The following is a 23,014-nucleotide window of genomic DNA, read 5'->3' as shown; positions in this document are numbered from 1 at the left end:
AGAGGATTTTTTAATGTGAGTAGCATGCAGTGTACCTGAAAGCCTTGCCCTTTAAAAGGCCATTAATGTAATATTGATGATGGAAAAAAAGACTGCCAAGCTTGTATTTTTCTGGTTACTGGTGAAACTCATATGATTGGAAAGGTTTGAAAAGAACTTCCTGAAGTAGCTTAGCTTCACACTTTAATGACAGGCATGGCACATTCTTACATGATTCCACAATGGTCTGAGGTGATGTTTGTGTAGCAGATCCCATGAGAGGGTAAGGAAAGTTGCTATTCCATGGCAATTGTCAACAAACAACCTTTTTATCCGGTCCACCACACATTCATCAAATACAACCCAACCATTGATAAAATATTTTCAACTTTATTTGATACATTACAGGAGGGGGACCACAAACTAACTGCTGGGACAAGGGTCCAATTTCTGTCTGACGATACCTTCCACAGTGTGTGATTCTCTGCGCTGGAAGCACCCTCAGCAATCGCAATGCCTTACACATGGATGTAGGCCCTGGTAAGTGCATAATGGGTCTTACTTCTTCTGCAACATTATAGTTTCAAAACTGAAGAGAATGAAATGCATAAACACTGTCATTTCAGTAGCACATGGGGAAAGAGATTGAATTCAGAGAATATTCTTATTAGACAAATGATCATCTCAAGATACAGTAACACACTCGCGAAGCAGGACTGTTTTGATGTAGCAAAGCAGTACAGCTCTTTGGGGATGATCAGTGTGTCAGTAAACAGCATTAAGTAACTTAATTGAAGACACTGTAGTTAGTTTCTAAAAGTGTGCTTAATATGAGGAAAAGTAGGTTATCTGTTATTTTTGCAATGGGTCTTGTTTACTTTACTCCATCCAAGAGATGAAATGGGGCTAGTAACGGTGCTTTACAAAATATGCATAAAGGAACATATGACAGTTTTCAGGATTTTCAGTGATCCAAACAAAATATACATCTTAAAACATTTTTGTTAGACATATTAAATAAAAAAGGGTACTTATCGTCTTTTCTAGAGGACAGGAAACAGACTTTGCATTGGGAAAACCTACAGTCTGAAACATTCCTCCTGCCTTGTGGAGTTCCACAGGGCTCAGCATTATCTCCAACTCTATTCAACATCTATGTCACCCCTCTCGCCAGTCTCATTAGACAGCATGGGTTTTCGTTTGTGTCTTATGCACAGATTATCATCTCTGTATCACATCAGGTGGCGCTGGTGGCTGCGAGTTTCCATGCTTGTCTGACTCACATCATGAGCTGGATGAGCAACAACTATCTGAAAATAAACATGGATAAGACAGAGGTGATGGAGTTTGGTGGTGGCCCGTTCCTGTGAGACCTTACCTGGTGGCCAACAGAGGCTGGCATATGTCCAATACCATCCACTAAAGTTAAGAACTTGGGGATCATAGTCGATAAACAACTGGGCTTTGCGGCCCAGATCAATCGCGTAACCTCCACTTGCTTCTATATTCTGAAGCTACTTAGGAAGGTGTTCCCTTTTATGCCATCGGAGTTAAGGAAAACGGTGGTAGTGGCCCTAGCCTTATCCCGTCTAAACTACTGCAATGCTCTATTTTTAGGCATTGCAGAGGCACAGAAGATTAAATTGCAGTCTATTCAAAATGCTGCAGCACGGCTACTGTTGAATATTACTAAAGGTCACCCTACGCCGGATGCCATCAAGTAGCTGCATGGGCTTCCAATACAACAACGTCTAGAATTTAAGGCCTTATTTCTGGCTCATAAGACACTTTATGGTGGAGTGGCTGCCAACCTTCGAAAAATCTTCCACTGGTACTCACCCACAAGAAGTCTTAGATCAGCTAACTCTGGTCTCATTTGTGCCACGAAAGTCCATAGAGCAAGATGGGGTGGTAAGAGTTTATCTCATGGTGTGGCTAGACTGTGAAACCAACTACCTATCACAGTCAGACTCCAACCAAACAGGACAGTATTCAGGAAGCTAAAAAAAACATGGCTGTTCCCCAGGACTTAAGGTGTCAGTTCAGTTGACACTGGTCCGCCCTCTCTTTCACCCCAGCACCAAGACACCTTGGCATTCATGTGCTCTATAAATGTCAATCCAATCCAAGGCTTTCTGCAAGTTTGATAATGCACGTTGGAAGTAGATCAGATGATGAGAAATTCGATATAAGAAGATGATAGAAAGTAAACATGCAATTTAACAGTAGCATAGAGAGGAAAGAGATTCTGTAACTCAAGGAGACGTTGCACATAACTACTAAATAATCTAAGACTGCATGTCAAAGAAAAGAAAGATTAAAAGGCATAAGCACATAGGTGGACAGATAACAAATAGGAGGCCATACATTCATCGACATCATACTTTTAAATATTTTACTCTAAACGCTTTGAGGAACATGCTCCTCAATAGTCTCAAGTGTGCTGAGATCCCAATTTGATCTAAAGCTTCAAAGAGCTAAAGAGATATACAACACTATGGAAGGAACAAAACAACTGCTTAGGGAGTGGCAGCCTTGTAAGAAAAATAGTTCAACTCTAAATCAACCCCCAATGTAAAGTCACCAATAATGCTTTGAGTATAGATTGCAGACATTTGACAGCAGAAAATATATTAGGCCTTGGGAGAACTCGTGGAGTTCCGCTATGTGGAATTCAGTGGAGTGGCCCAATACCTCTGCGCGAGAAGCAGAATTCCGTGAGTGGGCATTGGTGCTCAATGCGCCCGTTCATGCAACAGTTTTGATGCTCAGCAATGCATAGCTCATTTTCGTGCTCAAAATCGCATGCAAATGGCACCACATGGTTCGCGTGGACGCTGCCATTGTGTTTTCTCTTTTCTGTGCATGATGCCGGGACCTGTTTTAAATCCACCCTTAATCTTTTCAATCCTCTCCCTATCTGAGTAATCCACCCCTCATTTTCCTTTATAGTATTAGTGTGTGTTTTTGTGTTTATGTATTTTAAGTTTTTGTAATTTTGTTTGTGTTTTTCGTGACTTTTTCTACTTTTATTGGTTTTCTCTTTTAGTCTTTACTTTATCCTTTCATCCGTCTCCTATTTCTTCTTTGTGTTTTTTTTAGATTCCCCAGTGCCATGGCAAAGCAGGGTGAGGGAGGGCATGGTGGCGCCAGGGCCGCTGTTAACTGCACACCTTTCAGTTGTTGGTACTGCCAAGGGGTGCAGCCTGTGCAATTGTCTCAGAGGTGAAGGTGGCTGCACTAGTTTTTAATGCTCAGCACCACCTTCTCTTCATGCTGGCAAAAGGCGGCAAGCCTGGCAGTGGATACGGCTTCTGGGAGCTTCAGCTGATGTAAGGGAGGGTGCTCCAGAGTGTGTGCTGAAGCTCTGAGGTTCAACACATCCAGCAGCATTTAACCCTATGGTGGGCAATTATCCTGGACAGGGAAGGAGGACCTGCTGGATCTGCTTGACATGGTGGTTATCGGGCTCGGTGAGTAACTATTTATTTGTTGAGTTCTTTTTATGCTAATATTTTTTTCCAAATAGCATTCTGCTCACATTCAGAGGTAAGTTAAGTTTAAGTTACAAATATTATGTGATCTAGCCACGTGCTTAGCGCTACCTAATTGTACTCATTGGCACTCCTAGCTTTGGCTGATTATTTAAGAATTCATGCAGACTCCTCTGTCTTGTCAATAGCGGTAGTAGTAGTAATATCAGTGAGTAAGCCTTCTCTTGTGCCTTTCCTAATGAAGCTCATACAGTCCCAAGCAATTTCCAGTGATATGCAGTATGCATCTGTGCATTGGAAAAAAGGGAGACTGAATTGGCCTGTCAAAGGGGGTTGAGATTGAGAAAGAAGCAAAGATAATTTTTTGCACTGCATTAGTAGTTCCAAAATGTAGTTTAGGAAATTTGTGTAGGACTTAGGTTTAGGAAATTAGAAATTGGTCAACTCAATACTAGTAGTAGTGCAGGCGATCTAATATATGAAAGTACAATATTACGGTGTTTGCCTTTACCTGTTAAAATATTTTTGGGGAGATTATTAACTGTACAACTCTTTATTCTTATTTGTTCTTATTTTATCTCCTTTATTTCTTACATCAGCATCCAGGGGCAAGAAGAGGGCTGGCAGCACAGAGACTGGTCAGGGAGATAGGGGTGCCTCCACCAGTGCTGCGGTGGTTGGAATTTCCACCTCCACCACTACCACCAGTGCTGAAGGATCTGCTGGCCCCAGTAAGTCCTCCTGTTAATATTATATTTTTTTCCTTAACTTTTACTGCTCCAAATTTGGAATAACTCTCCCTTTTTATTTTATGTTTTTACTGTGGCTGTCTCCTAGTTATTTTTTCCCAACTCCTCTTCGTTCTAATTCTATCTTTGTTTGTTAAATTCTTGTTATCTTTGCAGTATACTAGCTATTTTCTTTATTTTCTGTTTCTGTAGCTGACTTACTCCTGTCTGTAATAATGTGTCTGTAGCTTCCTTTCCTCTGCTTTGTCAGTACGCTTTTCCTCTCCCTGTATATGTCTTGTGGACCGGTACTGTAAGACTAAGAAAAACAATTTTAGGTCAAGTACTCTATTGCACGCACAAGTAAGTTATTCTTATTCTACACATGATCGTTGAAAAAGCTTTATTTTTCTTGCTCATGCTCAAACAGTAAAAGTAGATAGTGGTCATGGTCATCATGGGCGGACCCCCCCAATGTTCATTTATACCTAGGCTTTCCTGTTTTCAGTTTCTATTTTTGGTAAATTTCGGTGGGGTTTTTTCAGTGTTTTCAATATCTTAAAAAACAGTTTTTATCAGTGGTTACATATTTGCGCGCCACTAAAAACAACAGAAAAAGTGTTTTTCCGGTGTTTATGGAACGTTTTGCTTTTATTATTGCTTGCTTTCTGCACTGAAAGAACATGGTATATAGACAGTGTACTTATAGTGTAGATGAGGTCCAAATAGATTTTTGCAAATTAATCTTATTGTAGTACACCATACAATACTTCTTCAGTGAGTCTTTGGGTCATGTGCGCTCGCTCTTTCCTTCCCATGTAAACATCTGTGAAAAGGCCCTCTCAGCATTCTTAGCCCATTGGGCTGAGAACCATCAGCTAAGGGACACAGTTGGGATGACTCTTTCTTTGATGCCACATAAAGCACAAAACGATAAATATTTGCGTTTTAGTTCCTGTGCATTAGAAACCAGTGCACCAGAATGGACTAAAAAGTCAATAGCATCCCTCATTAACTGTTAAGATTGTAAAGATGCTTTCAGCATACCATCTAACAAGTGGCAAGGATCTACTACAGGGAATCACTTCAGTTTGGGTATCAATTTTGACAGGTCATCACACAACTATTTTACATACGTAGCTGAATCACTGCAAATACAAACAATATCACTACAATCTTTGTCGAACCTTAGTAGTATACTAGCAGGTTTGATGTCAACCCAGCATGGCTGGCAACTAGTTTGAGGTCGGTCCCATTGCATTTGCCAACCAAGACCATATGTCCTTCATTGACCAATTATCAATTATTTCTCCTGTCATAGCATGTAAATTACTCAAGAATCATCTTAGCTCTGCCCATCCATTACAAAAAAAATTATGGTTGGCTTGGCTACCTGGCTTTTGAAACATTGCCAACAAACAAAATACATGTTGAGATACTTTTGATAGAAGAAGATACTGCAACCGAACTGTAGAGATGTGTTGTGGTTGAATTTTGTTAAAAAATCAATAAGGGGAGGTGTATCTGTCATCTAAAATGTGTAATGTTTTATCTAGCTGCAGAGACCACCAGTCCCGGGGTCAGTGCCAGCAGAGCAGATAATGAAGCAGTCAAAGGGGGAGTCCCAGAGGTGGCAGGGATGGCAGGTGGTAGGTCACATTGCTTGTGTATTGGCAATTACTAATATACTGATACTCACTGCAATGGCATTGTGAATCCCTGGCTTTAGCAGTTACAGTGGGTTTGAGCTAAAGGCCTCTTCTATCTGCAACTCAGCAGACAAAAACTCACAATAAACGCTAAAAGTGATGAGTTGATGGAAATTGGAAAAAAAGGTGGAAGGAGAAAGTGTGGGTGAAATGTTATTAGATTGAAAGGATGTTTGGGTGAGTGAAGGTGAATGAGTGAAGGTGAAAGGATGCATAGGTGGATGATAGGATGCATGGGTAAAAGGATGCCTGCCTGGGTCTTGGTTGGGCGAATGGGTAAAAGGCAGCGCCTCATGACCTATATCCTGTCACCCCCTCAAGGAGGTGACTATACATTTACTCTTCCTTATATCTCTTAGATATACTGATCTCAAACAGACGTTTTTTACCCGGTCCAGAGCCCTTCGGGTTGGAATTATCACTGATAGAGCGGTGAGACCTTTTCCATTATTATTTTAATTTTATTTTCTCCCTACCAGCCAAACCCACATGTCTCTGAGCACCTGCTCATTCTACTCTCATGTTTTACTCAACAGACCTTTCTATTTTCTTTCATCGTATTCAGGTATGTTTGTGGTCCGATACACATATTTCGCACGCAAATGGGTTTGTGTGTCACATGTGTTTTCACGATAGCTTTGTGCCCTTTCTATACTCCATGTAACACCTTTACTCACCATTCACGCACTATTTTACCTTCACTTGAACATTCGGACCCGGTCACGGGCTACAACGCCGTTAGGCATCACACGTAACCACGCCACCTGGTGTTATTAAATTTCTCAGGTTCACGCGTTCCTCCCAGACAGTTTTTTCATTCCCTTAGTTCCCTTCCCAGGATTTCGGTATAGGTAATATGTTTTACAAGAATAAGAGTACTATATACCGTTATATATTCCAAGTGTATTTTTTTTCCTTTGTATCATTACCCAGCCCTGAAGAGTCGCAGGCAGACTGTGCCACATGCGATGTAACACGTGTCGGCTGATTTTCTTTCTGTGTCAGAACATTAAAGGACACTTCATCACAACGGCTGCTTTGTTGCATATGATTATATATTTGCATTTTTGTTCTTCCATGCCTTTGTCTCCACAGAGATCCTCAAGTCTACACTGATTTTACTTCTTTATTTACTCAAGAGTGTGCATGGGTACCTTTTTTTTGGTATGTGTGGGTGGGTAAATGGATGTTGGTGAAAGGATGGTTAAGAGTTGTGGATAGGTGAGTAAATGGATATATATGGATGGATGGTTTTAAATGGTGAAAGACTGTATGACGGAATATGAGACTTAAATGGTGGGTATGAAAAGAGTAAACAATACTAAAACAATGAAATGATGAATTGATAATTGATTAGATGGAAAAACAAGGGAATTCTTCTGTAAAGGGGCGTTCACACCTACTTTACTTGTTTGGAATGGTTTTCTCAAAACTGTGTCAAAGTGGAGGGGTATTTCCGACTACTCTCTTGACTCACTGTATTTGATAAGCGATGCAGATATTTATCCCACCCATCACATCCCTCCACATTTCACCAGTGCCACTGATGACCTAACTACTGCATGGTTCAATTCAGCACTGCAGCATTGGCTGTGCAATGTGTGCCTGCTTCAGTTAATGTGGCATTTACAACGTTTTTTAAATGCATAGCAAAGCAAAAACAGAAGTTTGTTTCCTTTGCTAAGTTATGTCGCAGCCTGCCCACAAAAGTAAAAAATCCATTCTTGGGATGCGACACAGTTTTCTGGCTAAGTGACTCATAATATATTTTATGGCTTCCATAACTGATTTGCACCTGTTCACATTGTTCTCATGCAACATTTGTCAACTACAGTAAGTGATTAAGACAACTCTTTGGCACATGATGATGATCAGTGACACCCCACTAGTATTCTGTAGGAAAATGTCTACTTACTTACCTGGCCTAATCCCTCACACTTAACCAGCAGTTGAGTAAGCTAAGTTTCCTTTTCATACTGAAAGCAAATGCATTTGTTGGATTCAAATAATTATAAATTGTTATGGAGGGCGAGGCCAGGGAGTAAAGTGGGTTTGGATGGGATAGTTTATGATGAAAGTGCTAAATACAATCCATATATCTAATTCCTTAATCCTTTTCCTGAACTGCAGTGTATTGTTTTGCCCCCATCTACTTACGGCACAGGATATCTGCATTTTATACCTGACGTATGTGACGTTTTATCATTATTATTCATCTTCCTTGGAGTCAAGGTAAAACTGAAAGGCATTTTGGATAAGAGCAGGGCCACTGGGATAAGATGATTGTTCATAACAGAATCCCCAGTTGCAGAATCGGGAGTAGCAAAGCAGCGGCTACATATGTACAAGCTAGAATACCTTCATTAATTTAGCACAAGAAGAATGATTGTACTCATTAATGCAAGGTAATTTATTTTTATGTTTCACTAAAGGACAGATTTTCAAAAAAGTCACGCTACACAACGCAGCAGTGAGGGGCTTGGCCAAGCAGGCCAAGATGGCGGCAGCATTCCTTTAGTGCTCCGCAAGGCAGCCCAAAATTCCTGACCCTTAACATGCCCTAAACCGGTCATTTAGCACGGCAGGCCCCAGCACAGTCCAGGTGGTGGCAGGGGATGTCGCCCGATCCGACGGAGTGACTGGGGAGTCTCGGATGACAGTGTAGGAGCCTGCGGCGTGGCTCGGAGCCCGGACTCCAAAATGGCAGCACCTGTTTTGATCTGAGCGCTCCCGGGATCAGGCTGACGACGGAGGTGTGGCCCTCCTGCCGCGGCCCCCAGGTTCTGTTGGCGATCCCCACGGGAACTCAGGAGGCCATCCCTTTGAGCAGAAGAGGGCAGGTGAGAGCACCACCGAAATAGATTGCGGACCCCCGACTCACCGGAACCCCAGCGCGGGATGAGGCCCTCCCAGTCAGAAGAGGCATGCCCATACTACGAAGCACTGCAGTGGCTCCCACACCGCACTACACAGCGCAGCGGGGGGGGGTACCATATTGGTGGGTGATATTAGTTACGCCTGAAAGGCAGTAATCCCACAGGAACAGCGGCACCCCCTCCCCTGCAGTGGCGCCGGGCCTCGAGGTGCTCGGGGGAATCTGCAAGATCAGCTGGTGGGCCCTGAATGCGTGTCTGCACAGGCCACTGCATCAAGATTCCCTGGGACACCGGAAGGGACATCTGGATAAAGCGGGCCCCTAGCGTGAAGCGGTCGTTCTTGGCTGCCTGTGGGATCCCGGCGAAGCAATAGCCGTATTATCAATCTACCGGAAGGAGTGGAGGGAAATAATCCTCTCAGTTACATTGTGACGTGGATTGCGACATTCACCCCGGCGGGGGACCTGACCCCTTTCTTCTCCATTGGACGAGCACACAGGGTGCCGGCCCGGATACCACCACCGGGGTCCCCCCCGAGGCCGTTTCCCTCTGAAACTGCTCCATTACCAGGACAGGACATTATCCTTCGGGTGGCTAGGAGACAAGGCGTGATCAGGGTGGAGAACAAGCAGGTCATGTTGTTCCCGGACTACTCAAGAGCAGTACAACAACAAAGGTCCATCTTTCTAGAGGTCAAACGTGTCCTACGCCAGAAGAATGTCCAATATGCACTCTTGTTCCCGGCCAGACTTAAGATCATTCACAATGAAATCACAAATTTTTTCTCTGACCCAGTGGTGGCCATGGACTGGGTTGAGCAACACCTGGCGAACATGATCCATCCCAGAAAGTCACAGACCAATCGACCTCCGGGCCTCCAGCGGCGTCGAAAAGCACTTCTGGCAGCTGCGGAGGTGGGGCTCCCAGGGGACAGCTCGGACGTAGAAAGGGGCCCACACATACTGACGTCATAGGATGAGGGCAGCGACGGGAACATACTGTGGGATGGCTCAAAGACACCACCAATAGTGACCCCCAAACGGCGGACACTTTGCTTTGAACTTCCAGGCACGGCAAGCCATACCCTGAAGAAACTGAAGGGGGCCGTCCGAAATCCATGTACATTCGACTCGTGTTGGGTCACCACCCCATAACTGTGGCGGGTGGTCCCGCATCTGAGGGACCGGATGGCCGCCGCCACAGCGATCTACACCACATGCCAATGATTGCTATAGATCTAGTTGGGCACCAGGATGACATAGACAATGTTCGGGCTGCTGAAGCGACGGCAGCTGGTGGAGGCCGAAGACCACACACCCCGCAAAACAAACTAAAGTTAGCACATGTTGTGCAGTTTGGAAATACCGCCCCGAGCGATAGGTCCTTTAGGTTGGGAAAGTTTCCCGTTTGTTTACGTTATTTCCCACGTGGTTCATTTCCCACACACATCCCCGGGGAACCGAATATGTGACAAGCGAATTGCTGGTCGGATTGCTAGAGGTAGACACTCAGGAGGGGGGAGGGTACGAGCGAAGAAGAGGGCGTCCCACTTTGTAAAGCATCATCCAAACATCAGGCATTATGACAACTAGGATCCCTAACACAGACCTTAAAGTCGTAACATTGAATGTCAGGGGTATGCTGTTAGGGTATGCTCTAAACAGATACCCTGTCCCTATACTTTCTATTAAAGTAGCTTATCTTTGACCTCTATTGTGTTCTTACTTTGAGTTAGCCACTGTTGTTTGTATTGTTTAATAGTAAGATATTTTACTGATTGGTGCCCTTGTTTCTTTCCTGATTCCGTGCACACTGCTTCAGCTATGCACCCATTGCTTTGACTGTGCTGCAAGACTTTAGGGTGTGGTACAGGCATCAAGAACTGACTCAGCATACGATGACACCTCACGTGTAAATGCTTCTTCTGTTTACACGTGTCAGAAAACCGAACCCACCCTCCTGTGCCTATAAAAGACGCTACTGATTAAGAAGAGACGCTTGTGTTCGTTTTTATTTACGCTCACCTGCAATCCAGCAGCATTCTCGGCGGTGCTCCTCGGCGAAGGGCATCTCCCGCAGCCCGTGTTCTTGGATTCACTTTCGGAGGCTTTCCTCGGCTGAGACAGCTTCCGGCAGCAAGTGGTTCTTCCTCTCCAGTCTTCCCTGCTTCTTCCGGTGTCCTCCTCCATGTTCCCTCTGTCGTCTTTTCCCTTCTGATTCCCGACCTCATGCAATCCGGAACCTGCAAAACAAAGAAAGATAAAGACAAATCGGTAACATTTCTTTTAGGCCAGTGCACTGCCTAAGTATGTACATTTTTATTCTTATTATTTTTTGGAGACTGTAAAGCTTTAAAAGCGTTTCCCTGCAAAAGCATCCAAAGGCATTACACGGAGGAAAAGTAATGCGTTTTTAAGTGCTTCCTGCAAGAGCAATAAAATATCTTAACGAAGACACAAAAGAAAGGCACAAGACATTGATCTTGATAAACATGCTCACATTTTGTTTGGTTTGAACATTGCTTCGTAGTTACGTGAGCTTACCACGAACTTCTAAGCTGCTGAAAAGTTGTACAAGTAGCTTAGCCTTGAACCCTCTAGGTATAGACAAAGACCCGGCATCACTTTATGATACATAATCTCTTTGTTTCATGATTGTTTGCATTATGTTCTGTTCTTTTCTCCTTTGATTTACTTTATGTTAGGTTTCAAGAAAGAAACAGCCAATTCTTTTCATAATAATCCGACTGGTGATTTAGGAAACGCCAGCATAGAGAGGTATTCATTTGGATAACATTGTTTCTTGTGTTGTTGCTGGTTCATTTTGCTCACTGTACGTAGAACATCCAGGCAGACCAGTAATTGTATGTTTAAACTCTTTGTTTAGGACATCTGTTCCCCACTGAAGACGATCCAAGCTTGCAAGTTGACAGGTCAAGAGCTAGGAAGAGTTAAGAGGAGCAGTGTTCTCTCTTTTGTTATTTTATCCACTTCCCCCTTCCCTTGGACTTTTGCTTTTTTCTGCATTGTGCTCTAAGCTGTGCAGAGAGAGTAGAGGTCTGAGAGAGGGTAGGAGTAGTCATCTCGTCTTCTGGCAAAACAACTGGATGTGCAGGTGAGTGGGGTCTAACAGATGCACACGGCAAACAAGCGATATGCAATCTATGCCTATATGAAGCGACAGCAGGAGCAGATAGTGCTCCTCCAGAAGACACATCTTACAGGGCTAGAGGTGGATCGCCTCTGTAAAAAATGGCAGGGTTTAATATGTGCCACAACATACTCGCCATTTGCCAGAGGAACCCTAATTTGGATTCGGCTTGGGACCCCCTTTATAGAACAATCCAGGGTAGTCCATTAGTAGGGCAGATACTCCCTGATAGCAGGACACCTCGACGGCAAAGAGATACTGATAGGTAGCATTTATGCTCCCAATGTGGAACAAGAGCAGTACTGGGCCCGCCTCACTGGGGTATTAGCACACTTCACTGCGGTACAGTAGTTTCTGGGGGGAGACTATAATTGCACCCTAGACATTGGGTTAGACAGATCTCACCACCCCGGCACACTCCCCCACACTGAAACAGACAGAGCTTTTTAAAAAATGGGTTGCCCAGTGGTCACTGGTAGATGCGTGGCGAGATAAGAATCCAAACAATAAGATATATTCATTCTACTCTGTCCCACACAACCTCAGGGTGCGACTCGAGAGATTCCTCTGCTCCGCGGCATTACTCCCCCAAATATGACACACTGACTACCTAGGCAGATTTTGTCTGATCATGATGCACATACCGTGATCCTTAGATGGAGGCCACCGGACCCCCCGTTGCCCACGTGGAAATGGCCCTGAGACTGCCTCATGGACCAGGCGTTCTGCCATACACACAGTGAACAGATCCAGGAGTATTTTGTACTCAACGTGAACGCAGCCTCATCCAGATCGGTGGAATGGGATGCATTCAAGGTCGGGGTAAGGGGACACTGCATTTAGCACATAGTGGGGGTCCAGCAGGAGCTAGAGCAGTCACTACGAACAGCGGAAATGCACTTGGCGGTCCTTACAAAAAACTAGATACGGGGAGGCAACCCCTGAGCAGGTGGCGACTGCAAAAACAACATATGCGGAAACCATGGATGACCTTTGTAAATACAATTTCAGAGAGTATGCTGCCCGAACCCCTCGAGAGGGAAACAGAGCAGGTATACTTCTCGCCTGGCTCGCGAGACAAGACACAGACATGCCGCCCATCACAGCACCACGAGACGAGGCCGGTACTATAAAACACTCACAAGTAGATATACTGCGCATCTTTCACGACTATTACACAGGCATCTATCGCGCCCACCACAGTTATCACACCTGACATTAACACGATTCCTCCACTCCACTCCCTTGCCCGGCATTCCACCGACGGAAGGTAAGGCGCTAAACACAAAGATAACCTCCTTTGATGTTACTCATGCGATCAGGGCATTGGCGCCACGTAAACCACTAGGAATGGATGGCTTTCCCCTTGAATACTATTCTGCCTTTGTAGGTCAGTTGTCGCCACAACTCCTAATCATGTACGATGACGTATTGAAGAGAGGCTAACTCCCCGGCTCGCTCAGAGAATCTACCCTGGTGATATTTCTCAAGCCGAACAGAAATCCCACACTCCTGCCCTCCTATAGGCCCATAACTTTGCTCAATGCTGATTGTAAAATTTTAGGGAAAATACTAGCGGACCGCTACATCCGGGTCCTCCCGCAATTGATACCCCCAAACCAGAATGGCTTTCTTCCCAGATGCAATGTGTCACAGAACATACGTAGACTCTTTCATGTACAGGATAGAGCACGGGACCACTTCCCACAGGCCGCATGCCTCATTTTAGACCTCAAAAAGGCCTTTGATACCCTCACGTGGCCATATTTGTTTGCAACCCTTCTAAAGATAGGTGTTGGCCTGACTCTAATGTCATACACGCAACTCCTCTATAGGGGCCTCACCACTAGGGTGAAGGTAGGAAAGTACATTTCGGCCCCACTTGCGGTGGTGCAGGGCACAAGGCAGGGGTATCGTATTGTTATACGCCGACGACCTTCTGATCTATGCGCGTGACGTCACAAGTTATCTCACACCAATATGGACAATACTCCACACCTTCGCAGAGGTCTCAGGACTCAAGGTGAATTGGGAAAATCTAAGATCTTTCCGCTCAGCCCCCACCTTGCTCTGTCGGAAATCACGATAGGACCTCAGACACTCGGTTGGAGTGCTACGGCACCCCAATATCTAGGGGTGAGACTGTACCACTCACATGAAGACCTCTATGAGGGGAACCATCGCACAACATTAGCAGGACTTTGAGCGGCAGTAGCCTTTTGGAAGACCCTTCCCTTGGCTGCCATAGGCCGTGTAGCCTTGTCAAAGATGATAATGGTGCCCGGGCTGCTTTATGCCTTTACCAATCTCCCTGTGATACCGACTCGTGCCTTCTTTCAAGAACTAGATACATTACTCAAGATATTGATATGGGGGCGGTAGACATAGAGTGGCCTTACGAACCCTTTACTTGCCCACAACACAAGGGGGTCTGGGTGCCTTGTCCTTCGAGGCCTATTTCCTGGTGGCCCAGATCAAGTGACTGTCCCATTGGATGGCAGAACACCACATAGAGGAGACATTCACTAATGACGGTCGGATACCTCTCCCGGCCATCCGAAGACTATTGATGCCGGGAACCAAGCCAATGAGTACACATCCCTTACAAGTGTCAATAGCCCGCAAATGCATGCTACCCATACACCGAATGTCAAGTGGTATACCCCTAAACTCCCCATTGCTCCCATTAGTGGGATTCCCCCATTAAGAGAACTATTACACATCTGGAGCCCTCCGTGTATGGACGGGGCACAAGGTGACAGAGATAGGGGCTCAGTTTGAGGACGGGCAACAGAAAACGGATGCCCAAATGCGTGATAGCTACGATCTTCCCCCGGGGCAATTCCTGATGCACAGACAGATAGTGGGTAGTGTGCGGTAGAATTGAGGGGAACCACCAACACACCCAGCGCTTCACACAATCCTCCGCATGGGCAGAGGCAGACACTTAGTTATATGGCACTATAAGGCAATAAGGGAACTTATAATGGCCCCACTACAGACCATAAGCCAGAAGTGGGAAGATGAGATAGGGCGGGTACTTAATGACAAGGAGTGGGAAAAGGCCTTAGAGTACCCAAAGAAAGTATCGCGGAATGCACGATTCAAAAACATACAATTCAACATTCTGCACAGTGCCTTTTTAATGCCGGATAAGCTCCATTGCTTCTACCCAGACACTCATTTTGCATGCCCCAGATGCCAAACACCCAAAGCAAACTTCAAACACATGTCTGCAGCCATATTTGGTTAGAGTACAGCGAGTTTTAGAGGTGACGGTACAGCTTGTGCATATCACGTCATGGGAGGCCTGTGCCCTAGGGATCTTCCGCAGGCGGAAGACAGAAAAGGTGCAGTGCCGCTTTGCGTCCTTGGACCCACTCCTGGCAAAACGGGGGATAGCCATGCACTGGAGGGCCCAGGCAGGACCCCCAGAGGCAGCCTGGATTGGAGCGGTTAAGAAATGGGGGGCAGCAGAAGAGGCCTTATTGAGAGACGAGGAGGTGAAGGGGATTCGGAAACACCCCATCTCTATGTAGTGGAAGAAACTCCGATTCCAGTTTGCATAAGAGATGACACAAGACGATTCACCCAGGGACACAACAGCCCGGTCCCAAACCCCACCCCTATCCCCGATCCAATCACCACATACCACAGAGCAATCACTACACCAGAATGAAAGACCGACCAGGTCTCAGGAACCCACTTGACTAGCTCCCTGACTACTGCAGGGACCCATGGCCACCTTGTAGAGATCCCTCCACTCCTGACTTTGACACAGTAGACACGTCACGGACGTACTGGCACCTGCCACATAGCAAATATTTCTTTTCCTGTAAGCTCCCCGGATTCCCTCTCACCCCCTCCCATCCCACCCTTAGTTGAAAGTTTCATGTTTACTCTTTGTCACCAAAGAGTAGGAGATTACATATTGGGAGCACACACATGGATATTAAGCAATGAGAGACACCAGTATGGAGTGGGAGCCTATATATCAACCCATACCACGGCGGAAACCCACTCAGGCAGGCACCCAGCGTTAGCCACCCTACAACATCCCACACCAGATTCCTAACAGAGCAATAACGTTGTATGATGTGATAGCTCTTGCTTGACATGGGTGTAGTATTATGGAATGGCTGATGTACCATCTAACTTGCACATGCATAATGTTGTACCATGGAGAATAAAACTGTCAATAAAAAATGTTAAACAAATCTAAATAAATAAATTTAAAAAACACAATGCAGCAGTGTTGCGTGACAGGGAGAAAGCAGGAGAGTGCCATATCTTCAGAGATTTGTCTCTCTCCTCACCTCCCCTAGCGCTAGTGCTGATTTCAGTTGATGAGTGCCACACACACACCTTAGCGCCATAGCACTAGGATGCGTGCATGAGTCTAACATAGGTTTAGTTCAGGAAAGATACCCTTCCAGTACAAAATACCATGCCTAGATACGTTTAAAATATTTTCCCACTTTTTAAGGGTGCTGCACAGTGCAGCCTGCATCCAAAGTCAAAAACGAAAGGAGAAATAAAAACATTTTTTCTTTTAGCGCCTCCTTTCAAGTGACACTAACTTTTGGCATTTAACCCTGTCTACAGCTCTTGGTAAATATGGATTTGCATAAAAAGGAATGGGTGGTTGCATGGCTACGCCCATGTAATACCCCCTTGGTGCTAAGTAACGCAAAGCAGTGCCTTGTGCTGCTTTGTGCTACGTTTAGGGTACTTTCCAGTGCAAAACAAGTTTGGGCTGTAAACTAAACTCCCCATAAACATTTTGTGCTTGGTTAGCATCACTGTTGTGACCTTAACCTAGCAAGAAATGTTTAAGAATCTGCCCCATAGTGTATGTTTATTTGTTTAATAAGAAACCCTTTAAAAGAAAATAAACCTATTTTTTTAATCAGGTGTGCTGTTATTCTGCCTTAATTCATTTCAGCAAGTTTTAGTTTTATGTGAGGCATGTGTGGGTAAAAATTGGCTGTGAGTCTAATCACATCAAATTTGAATGAACCTAGGAGACCAGCGATGTACTGCTACTGTACTACCATATACTTTTAAAGGAATGCTTTGAACAGAGCATGGTTTACAATGTTGCCCTTTTTCATTCATCATATTTCTTCTCCTGCTGGTTGACAACCTAATAGGCAAGAGAGAGCAGCCCAGCTATGGCAGCAGAGGCTGGATGCCATACGGGCCATATTTCAGCCCCTTGTGGCCCTGGAGGAGGAGAAAGAGGCAGCTGCCAATGGTTGTAAAAGAGGAGGTTCTTGCTCAGCGGGAGGCTCAACCTCCTGTTCTGCTCCTACTTCAGTAAGATCTATTACTGGCTGCATCTGTTGTCCACTTTCAAGAAACAATTAGGTACTACTTTGGGAAAGAGTCAAACCCAATTTAATGTCACTGATTGATGGTGTCGACATGATTGCAGTGGCTGCCTCACTGCAAGACATTCGGTTGGGGTAGTGCCTTTGATGCAGGAGTGCTGCTCCCAGGTTCCTCTTCAGAGGAAGGTCCAGCAGGTACACATTTCCGCCAAAAAAGGATGTGGTTGGCACGCCACTGGTGGCAAGCTGCTTCTTTTCTTCTCCTACCAGCCACTTTCTTGGCAGCATCTTTCTTTGGGGCCAGAAACAAACATGAAATAACCCCAAAAACACATTCTGAGATTTAGTCCAATGCCATCCATGGCCTAAATGATGTTTCAATTCAACAGAAACCATTGTTTCATGCACCCATTACTAGTACTGGGCCCTCTGGCTGGTAGGCCCATTTGCAGACTAGCCCACATAGTGGATTAAATCAATATTGCAAAATTATTACAAAAATGGAGAAAATGTACTGAACTGTGAAACATTTTCCATTAACATAAGAAGAAAAATTAAATGCAACAAATAAATATTCCCCTACTGAATCTGCAGGCCTCCCACAACAATAAATTAAAAAAATTAAATACAAGTATAACTAAATCCTAGTTCATGACCGCTATCAAACAAATAGCACCCTTAGACAACAGTTTTAAAACTTACTTGTGATATCACAAAACCAAAGTCCTTAAATCCAATGGTATATATGCAGCAGACAAAGACAGTGATCCTTCTAGCACCAAATCTAAATGAAAAGTGACTAGGAGAAGGACAAAGCACTGGGAGTAGCCTGCTGGACAGGAACTGGAAGTTGGAGTCTCTGGGGCACTTCCTCCTTACTGGAAAAAACGTTTTTAAAAAAGGCTACTCTCATTAAAAAACAACTTGAAGAAGTTGGAGAAGAATATTAATGAGTTGATTTACCTGCTTCTAGGAGAGAAACTCTGCTCTCGGATGCAGCCGCTGTCACTGGAGCTATCTTGCATGCGCTGTATTCAGTAAAAAGGTACCAGATGTCGCTGGCATGGCCTTAAGCTGAGCTACCAGCTGGCAAGCCTTGTGAGCACAATTGGGTGGTTGGCAAGTCTCACTGATGCTCGCTGGCAGCCGCAATCTCTCAGGCGCTTGAGAATGGCCAGAAAACTCGCCGACGCTCGCAAAAACCCAGCTCGAGAGTGCCAACTGAAAATAAATTCTCCTATGAGGCAGAATGTGACATTTATTGGGAACTCCACATTCTCCTCTGAACACGGAGTTCCGGATTCTGCTAATTCCACAAACAGAGTGGAATTGTATGCCAAGGCCTAAAACAAATGACGAAATTAAACAGTCCTCTGAAAGGTGTATGGACCTGAGATACTCTTCACTTTTCCAAACCAGGTAAGCTCAATTTGCACACTGACTGGTTGGTGATTAGAAATTCAGTTTGTGGTGGTGCAACCTATGCAAATATAGGTTGCCTCACAAACTGTACATTCCACGAAGTTGTAAAATGATCTGCTCATGAACATCAGGTGGATGCCAGTTTGTGACCTGATGTGATTGGCAACAAATACATTGATGCAGGCTGTTACCTGTATCTGCATTCTGAAACGGGAAACCAGCGGTTGTCCTTTTGGGTACTGCCAGTTGCCCACAAAGGCCGCCATCACAATGTCAAAGGGGAAAATATCTCAGAGAAACAGATTCCAATTTGCAAATCAGATACCATCTCCTTTGCTGTACCAGTATCTGATGAATTATTTGCACCATTATTAGAAACCATTGGTGCCCTCCTTTCCAAATTGCAGATAGAAGGACAACGTCCATTTCATTGGTCCTCCTATTTGCAATTTGGAGTGGGGCATAACAGCCCCTTTATGAATGAGTGACTCGGGTCCACTGTGTGAAAAAGCATTTGTAAATGATAAAAACGTATTTTGCAGTCACAAACTGTGTGATTTTGTGAAATACCTTTGTTGATAAGGCGCAAAGACAGCAACGGTTCCTCAGCTATGGCAGAGGAGTGTCAACACCCCACCCCCCCCCCACCGAATAAACCGTGGTTTATTATCGTTTTATTTGTGTCCCGGAGCCTTGGGTGTGGGACCAGGGGGATAACAGGCACCCACGGGGTGGGTAATACGTTCTTTTACAAAAGTGAATCTTTCCTCAACCATGGTTATTAGGCTATGCATAATACTTGTCATTTCTGTTTTCCTTATATTAACAATAGTCATGGAATATTTGCATATGGTAGTCTTGGTTTAAGCAAAGTACTGTTAAGCGGAATGTGTGCCAAAGATGCATGAGTTCACAGCAACATTCACTGCAAAATCTCACAAAATGTAGAGACCATTTATTGGGATATTGAGCAGGAGAGGTCATGTAATGCATCCAATTTGCATGCAAGCAATTAACTGCTCATGCACAATAAACATAAACCCAAAACTCTGTAGTGCTGAAAATTACCTGCATTACTCACAAAAACATAAATGCCAAAATTGTACCTTACTAACATCACCCACAGCCATAGAAGCATTGAGAAGGGAATATTGTTCCCAGATACGGTCTAGAACTTCCCTTTTAGACGACTGCAAGGTAAACCCAGGAGCAGACCTCTGACCTGGGGATCTGGGTTCGAGTCTCGGTAACGACGCCAAAACCTCTTGTGATTCTGGGCAAATCACTTAATCTCCCCGTGCCTAAAATGAATGTGTGTCCGTCCGTCCTCATGTAACGTAACTGGTGCTATGTAAAGCGCTCTGATACCTGATTCGGTTCGGGTCTAGTTCGCCCTATATAAAACTCTGCAATAATAATAATAATGCTGCCTGTGCTATATGAGAGGACTGGCACTTTAGATCTGAGGCTCCAATGAGGTGGGTGGTGTCTGGAAATGATCCTCATAACACGTTCACCATACTCACTCTGCACTACTGCCCAGGCATATCTATTTCCAGAGTGCACCTTTGCAGGAGTCCAGTGGATTCAATATTAGTATAGCCGATGCTGCAACTTTGCAGAGCGCGCAACTATTTTCATTTGCATGCATGTAAACAAGCAATTGTGCCATGATATTTAATAAAGACCGACAGAAAGAGAGGGGCCTAGTCATACTTAAGAGGAAATGTGCATATTGGAAACTAACAAACCAGTTTAACATGGGCAATGCAAACACAAAAATGAGTGGCCCAGATGCAATTCCAAATGGGTTCGTATACGCACTGGGATTTGAACCTTTTACAGTGAGCCAAACAGAAATGGATCAGCGGGAATCGGGAAATCGATTTCATCCATCTTTTATTTGGCCTGAAATATTGAATCCTGGTAGTCATTAAATCATAAACTGAGTACATTTGCGGAAATGTATGCCAGGATATGAATCAATTGACCATAAGGACAAGAGTTTCAGAAATCCACAAAATATCCCCCAGCTAGAAATTCAGTAGCAACTTCTCCATAAAATGTGTTTTTTCAAGCAAGCAGATAAAAAAATAGAACCAAATATATTAGAAAGTTGCTAGAAGTGGAAATTTGGGAAAGAGACGATCTCAATTCTCGGAGATAGTCAATGCTACAGGGCTGTCCAAATGCCAAACTAATCATCAAGCTTTATCTCTAACAATAGAGCACTTTAAATACGTGTAGAAAGCATTCTTAGAATTAACACTGTGAGAGCTTAGTTGTAATATTAACAGCAAAAAGTATACAAGTTGAAGAAAAACTAAAGAAAAAAGGACTGCCGCTTGTGGAACACCCATCTGCCATGAGAGATAACAAAAGTGAATAGTTACAAAAACAGTGAGAAAAAGAGGGAAAATATTGGGAAGGAATTAGGAACCGATAAAGGAATACATCAAGTGTCTGAAGGTAAAGATGCATGAGTCAAATCTTTAAATCCAGTCCAAAGAGATGAAAACAATTATCCGAAGATTCATACCAGAAGCATTGCGACTTCATACATTTGGAAAATGAGACAAAATACAAATGTTCTGGGATTTGAAAAATCAATATAGATGGCAGCAAAACTAAAGAATCCAGCAAAGCCTTCTAAAAGTGAGGACATACGTATGTTGTTTATCACATTGTGCAAACCTGCATATATTACTCTCTCAGGATTCAAATTTGAGATGAAAGCTACTACATTGATGAAAATTCAGAAGGGAAAGTATAACAAAGAAACGAATAAGTCAAAGACTTGGGGCCAGATGTACAACCATATTTTGCGGTCACAAACGGGAAATCACCCTATTTGCAACCGCAAAATTGGTCTGCCACATGTACAAACTCTATTTTGCGAGTCAGTAACCTTCTACCGACTTGCAAAATAAGTTTTGGGACTCGCTGTTAGGAAGTGGCATGCCAACGGCATCCCTTCCTAACAGCGACTCGAACTGCAATGCAAGATTGTTTTGCGACCGCAATTGTGGTTGCAAAACACTCACAGTTTACCACCTACTTCAAATAGTTGGTAAGCCACTCACAAATGGGAAGTCATCCCAAGGGGACACCTTCCCCTTGGGAGTGTGTGTGAAAATATTTTTTAAGAGCAGGCAGTGATCCCACGGACCAATGCCTACTCTTAAAAAAAATGAAACAAAAACGTTTCTTCTTTCTTTTTAAATGCAGCCTATTTTCCTCTGAGGAAAACGCGCTGCTTCTAAAAAATAAACTACTTTAGTTAAAAAGCAGTCACAGACATGGTGGTGTGCTGACCCCAGCAGGCCACCGTCCCTGGAAGTGCTAGCCATTCATGATAAGGTCGCAAATAGCACCTGCCTCATGAATATTAATGAGGTAGCCAATTTGCGACCCCATTAGTAATCACTAACAGTGCCTGAGACACTGTTGTAAATTACATTTTGAAACTCGCAAATTGTAAGGGTCGTTCATCTGGCCTTAAAAGTCATACTAAAGTACAGGATGGTAAAAAAGTACCTAGGTAATTAACTTGAAAAAGAATGAGCATGATTGCAGAGATTAGGAATCAAAAACAATACTAGTTACTTGCCAAGATTGGACCCTGGATTATAAATGTAAATGCATCAAGATAATTAGGATAAACAAATTGAACTACGGAGGAAAGAACATAGTAATAGCGTATGGAACACAAACCTCAACATTTACTGAAGTTAATCTAATGTTGCGATGTATAATATTTGGTATGTTAGCTTATGTAGGTCCCAAATGTGCTGGCCAGCAAGCAAAACCTTCAAAAAGAGAACGACTTTGCTGCTTACCAAGTGAGCATAAATAAGACGTGAATCTTATTCATGCTTTATAAAAGACTAAGGAACATAGGTCTAGTACTCATTTGTAAAGCAAGGTCAAAAGAGGTAACAAAATTGACTAGCAAACATTTTTTCAAGATAATCCTGAGAGCTGAGAAGAATCTACTGTCCATGGGTGCCACACTAGGGAAGCACAAATAGGAAATGGGCTTATAACAATATACCGGAAACATCCAGTAGCACAGTGTTAGAAATTGGTTCTCTAGTTGGCAGAGGTATGCACCCTGTCCAAGTAGGGACCACAAACCTAGACAGGGTAAGATAGATACAAAATGTTATTTAACCTGTGCTCACCCTCTGGTAGCTTAGCACAGAGCATGAAGGCTTACCATGAGAGACAATGTTTAAAGTATTTGTGCAACACACACACAGTGACACAATGAAAACACAGCAAAGAGACTCCACATATGTTTAGAATAATAGATAAAATGTA

The 23,014-nt window shown here is 44.0% G+C and overlaps 1 long non-coding RNA gene across 1 annotated transcript; it reads right to left on the bottom strand.

Annotated features, from left to right (window-relative positions):
• Window positions 1-353: 353 nt before the first annotated feature.
• LOC144771706 (uncharacterized) lies at window positions 354-18,058 on the bottom strand. Its single transcript, XR_013599435.1, has 3 exons — window positions 17,972-18,058; window positions 10,811-11,028; window positions 354-568 (listed from the first exon to the last, which is right to left on the bottom strand). It is a non-coding gene; the product is annotated as an uncharacterized LOC144771706 (long non-coding RNA).
• Between the last annotated feature and the right edge of the window lie 4,956 nt (window positions 18,059-23,014).

The sequence above is a fragment of the Lissotriton helveticus genome, chromosome 8 (genome assembly GCF_964261635.1).
Source record: "Lissotriton helveticus chromosome 8, aLisHel1.1, whole genome shotgun sequence".
NCBI lineage: Eukaryota > Metazoa > Chordata > Amphibia > Caudata > Salamandridae > Lissotriton > Lissotriton helveticus.
This window is presented reverse-complemented; position numbering and strand designations above follow the sequence as displayed.